Raw genomic sequence first — 5,802 nt, 5'->3', positions numbered from 1 at the left:
ACTTGCCGCATGCAATGAGTGGGAGGCCCGACCTAAGTCGCTTTGGAAACCCATGAGAGGCCGAGGACCCAGAAGCAGTTGCCATCTACTCTCTATACTCATTTTTTAATACACTATAAATTTCTCATTTTATAAACAAATAAAATTAAAAAGCTCTAAAATTCTCTATATCTCTAAACAATGAAGTGTGCTATGCATGCTACAAATGAACGGTGAATACTAGTTTTTAATAGCTACTTTAACCTTCCTTCATGTAAATATGCAAGCTTGAAGTGATTTTGAGCTCAAATTGCTTACAAATGAAAAAAACCACAATAAAGAACCATATAAATATAGTGAACAAAATGAGATAAGACAATGGTGAAACATGAGAGTATGAAGTTGGTAACCTTTAGAACCGAAGAATCGACGAAGGAATCGAAGAAATCGATGGAGGAATCGAAGAATGGATGGAGAAAGAGCAAGAACATTGCTTAAATTTGAACCGAAGCTCTCGGACGGGCTCGGAGAGGGAGAAGACGGCCAGCAGGATTTATAGGGGGGACCTTTAGTCCCGATTGGTGGATCCAACCGAGACTAAAGGTCACTTTTCAGTCCCGGGCCACGCCACTAGCCGGGACAAGAGCTTTACTCCCGGTTGGAGCCACCAACCGGGAGTAAAGGTCGACCTTTAGTCCCGGTTGGTGGCTCCAACCGGGACTCCAACCGGGACTAAAGGTCCCCTGCCACAATGGCCTAGTGCAGGAGCCGTTGGGCAGGGACCTTTAGTCCCGGGCGCAATATTTTCCGGGACTAGAGCCTGAGTTGGCCCTTGGATTAAAGGTCTGTTCTCTGCTAGTGCTAGTTGCATACATGCAGATCAACTATTTTATAGAGTTTCAAAGGCAGCATACCTCATCACTTTGTCTGGCTGGCTGGCTTTCAAGCAGTTGAGTAATTGACAAGTGGTGGTCCAAATACATCCTTAGCGATAGTTAAGTACATACGTAGCCCTTTTTTTTCCAAATGGCACCGTCGTTATTACATTCTTTTTGTTAAATATTCATAAAATCACGCGAACTTTTATTTGGCAAAGATTCTATTTATTTTAAATTGTGACTTGTGAAAATGGGTAGCTATGATTCATAGCTAGTGGGTGCATATAATCATTATCATCTGGCCCAACATAACACAAATATCAATATGCCACTGAACTTTAGTTCCATTTGAGGGAAGTACATTAAAACAATGTGATTAGAAACCACACAAGAGAATAAAGACTATGTACCCAGCCATTAATTAACTGTTCATGGTTTATAAATAAATAAGTAAATTGTACATTTCTGGATAGTAGTATTATCCTTTATTTTTATTCTAGACTTTCTAAATTTGTTTTAGTTCACTTTGATGGCACCATATCAGATTAGTCGGTCCCTCTGGTCATAATGGAAAGTTCTGTTGCTCTTAGCAAAAAGGTACGGTGTATCAGGAATAAGATAATTGGAGATATGTTCCATAATGCAGAACTTGATGGCAAACAACAATATAAGAACCTAGTTATGTTAACTTTACCAACTTTATTTTTTGAAAAAATCTAATCTGGCTAATCTTACTATTACTAATAGGAGGATATCCATGTTAATCAGTCATCACGAGATGTGACAAAAAGAGAAAATCCTAGAAATTCTTAGAGAAAATAGAAATATCCTGCCATCAATTACATAAACTCTAATCAACAGTGACAATAATATATATTGGATCTAATTTGTTTATTAACCTGCCACCTATGCAACAAAGTAACCTCCTAATTTTGTATTTAAATTATCTACCTATACCATTATCAAAGATAATATGAAGCAACCCTCTAAATCTATCGAGGCTCTTATTTTGTACATGCCTGTTTGTTGGGAACATGCGAACAAATGGCTCATCCTTCTTCCTTTTCCGTTCTTACCGAAACACCTCATCGTTGGCTGCACCACGGCAGGCGAGCAGCAACAACGCCGCCAGTGAAGCTACCCACCTAATCGCCCAACATCCTCCACCCCGGCCCGCCCTCAGCAATTACAGAGTTGCAACTTCAGTTGCAGCTGCAATTGAGCTGCACCAATTACTGCTACTTATTTGTGTCATGTGTCGCTAACAAAAAGCATGTGTTGCGACGCACATGAGTAAAATGACAATTTAGCTAAATCTATATCAAAACTACCCACCTCTGCCATTGAAAGGTAATATAAAGTACCCTTAATTTGCATTAAATTACTTCACATATGTCATCAATAAAAATAAACTAAAATAAATCCTTAGACTACATCTAAATCAACCCACACATATATATATATATATATATATATATATATATATATATATATATATATATGAAACAATACCATAAATTAAAGTACCCTCTATGTATCATTATTAAATGGAAACCACCTTCTCAATGGAATTGTGGGAAAACACTGAAAAGTAGCAGTTTTTAAACAAAAAATCAAAATTTTGCACATCTATAGAGCAGCCCTATAAGGGACATGCCACAAATATTGATACGTAAAATCTTTTTGTTCTTTTCTAGCTACTAGTACACATGGAGCTAATTTTTTTTTTGTTTTGTATGTATTTTTAAAAACCAGTTCGTATATCAACTTGTGTGACATGTTACTATGGATGCAATATGGATGTGCTGATTTTCAAACACTTTGAGAAACACTTCTAAGTTGGGGAAAATATCCGGTGGAATGGTGAATTTGTGAAAACCCCTAAAAATGATTCTTAAAAGTTTTCATAATTCCACCATGAAGTTGTGGCTTCCATTGAATATTCTCTCCACCTTTTGTTACTACAATATATGAAAAAGTAGTTCAAATTAAAGTAAACATACATATTGTATGACCCCATGTATGTAGAGATCAATTATACATACATATGCTATCTAGAGGCAAGTACGTACAAATCTATAATGAATCACAAGCTAATGACTAGAACAATGCATTTTAAATTGTAATACTGCTCCTGGACAGTAAATTATGTTTCGTGCTATTTTAGATAAATTTATATTTACTTGTTACTATAAATTACTTATCGTCAATAATGATCAAACCAAGAAAATGCACGGTATGGAAGATTGTTTAATCTGTATACATTCATAAGACAATACATGTTACTTAACTCTCAGCATATATATATGATATACACTACGGGACACAGTAGATTTGCCGAGTGCCAGAGGCACTCGGCAAAGGCCTAAAAACACTCGGCAAACAGTTTGCCGAGTGTTACACTCGGCATCCAGCACACGGCATTGATTTGTCGGTAAACAGTGGTTTGCCGAGTGTTTACCCACACTCGGCAAAAATAAACTCTCGGCAAAAAATTTTGACGGGATGGAACGGCGACGTCAATTTCGCCGAGTGCCCGACGGAAAAAACACTGGGCAAAGTTTCTCAAGTTTGCCGAGTGTCACAAAGAAAACACTCGGCAAATTTTCTCAAGATTGCCGAGTGCCACGAATAAAACACTCGGCAAAGTTATTCATGGTTACCGAGTGTCAGGAATAAAACACTCGGCAAAGTAAGTAAACTTTGCCGAGTGCCACAGCCATAACACTCGGCAAAGTTTAGACACTTTGCCGAGTGCCACAATAAAAACACTCGGCAAACAAGCGAGCAACGGTCATATTTTATGGTCACTTTGCCGAGTGTCCACTGGAATACACTCGTCAAAGCCAAAACACTCGGCATAAAGGGTTCCCAGAATGACAGAAAATGGTCTCTTCGCCGAGTGTTTTGCCTTGACACTCGGCAACTCCTCTGTTTGTCGAGTGTTACACTCGCAAAGCGACCAAAACCCTCACTTTTTTCTAATCTGTCACGTGTAATGGACCCCTCTCAATTCACAATAAACCATCACAATTCAAAATAAACACATCATCACATGCACAATTATATGTCACACGCATAATAAACCATCATCATAATTCACAATAAACCATCAGCACAAGTCACAATAAACCATCATCACAATTTACAATAAACCATGGAACCTCTGCGACAAAGTCACAATTATATTTCACAAGTCACAACTAAGTCACAATAAGCCACAAATGGAAATATAATCACTGCGGAGGCCCATGGAACCTCTGCGACAAATCCGGGTCTTAAGACTGATTATTTGATGCCGCCGATTGATTCTGCACAAAAGAGAAGTATTTGAAACAGTGTTAGCTTCCTTTTTAAGTTGCAGGAAAATGATAATAGATTAACACAGGAGGTGAGCACGGGTTAAAAATTTTAATTTAATGATGCTAGCAACAGCAGCAAACTCCAGGGCTGCAGCACAGTTTGCATACTGTAGCAAACTCCAGGGCTGCAGCACAGTTTGCATTACTCCAGGGCTGCAGCGAGTAACAAATATGACCATAGGCATTACTGTAGCTCCTTTTTCGGTGTTTAATAACACTAAATGCAGCTGCATGTGTGATGTGTTCATTCGCGTTTCCTCTAGGCTTCCTTACTGGAGGTTTCATGACGTTAGTTGTCCTGGACATAATATTAGGCAGCATTAATAAGCATGCATGCGAATATTATGACCTTTTTTTTTGCAAACGTGCATAAGCACGTATTTTATAACATAATTATCTAAGAATTAAACGTGTGTGTCTGACAAGGCACTGTTACTGGGACCTAGTTGTGGTGCCATTCGCTGGGCAACGGAGAAGTGCTCATGGCTTTTGTTTACGGTACTATTCCAGGTTTTTGTATAGTATATAATATGGCCCTTGACCCCCTTGCCTTGTTATCGAAGATGCTTGCCTTGTTTATTGAACTTGTTATGCAGCAAGCCAGCACTAACACTTGCTATTCAGCTAAGCTAGTACTGCCTCCGCAACTAGTTCTGTTAATGTATATATCTCTCTCTTCAGCATCCAGTGGTTGCGTAGGTGTTTATGTCTGGCAGCTATTAGTACATCACAAGGCAGAATAAAATGGTGGCAGATGCGGGTCATTACATTTGGAGGGGTGATGCTTGGCCTGGTGGATTCCCATTCCCAAATAGCCAACTAGCCATGGCAGGAACAAAAACAGAGCAGCGCGGCAAGTCGTCGGCCGCAATAAGCGCCGAAGATAGGAATAGTCGAATTAGAGGATGGTGGCTGGCTGGGTGTTGCAGCCTGGATCTTTTGTTTATGATCTCTCGCATCGCATCGCATCGCATGTTAGGTTTCTGGCGCCCAACTGGCCAGATTCCAAGCATCGTTTTCGGACTTGTCTGCTGGTGACTGGTGTACACATGGGCTGGCCTGGACCTCCTGGAGTCTGGACAGACAGCCAGGCATCCCCCCATCTATCTGTCTTCTGGCATAGCTCGCCCCAGTACTTAAACTTCCCCAGTGGTTGCTTGCTAGCTGTTAGCTATTAAGCTAAAATTCATGCCTGTTTGCTATTTTAGTAATCTATGTCCATGTATAGCTTCGTTATAACCATTGATCATATAGCATCAAATTAAATAGGCAAATTAATTTTAATAGTGGCATACATCGTACAATTTTGATGTGCAGCATGGTAAATTTCAGATCCATCTAATATCTTGGTATAAAAAATAATAATAAATAGATCTAACATTAGGTGTCAAGTGACTCACAGGAGTAGTTGTGGGTGGCTGAGGTGGAGGGAATAGCACCGGTGGCAGTGGCAAAGCTTGACCCATACTCGATGCAAAATTCTGCATGTATTGGAACATTTGATCCATCCTCAACCGATTTTCTTCCTCTATCCTCTGCATCGTCTGCCGCTCGGCCGCCATCTTCTCCTCCATCTCCGCCAT

Source organism: Miscanthus floridulus, chromosome 14 (genome assembly GCF_019320115.1).
Source record: "Miscanthus floridulus cultivar M001 chromosome 14, ASM1932011v1, whole genome shotgun sequence".
NCBI classification, from domain to species: Eukaryota; Viridiplantae; Streptophyta; class Magnoliopsida; order Poales; family Poaceae; genus Miscanthus; species Miscanthus floridulus.
Note: the sequence above shows the minus strand (reverse complement) of the source record.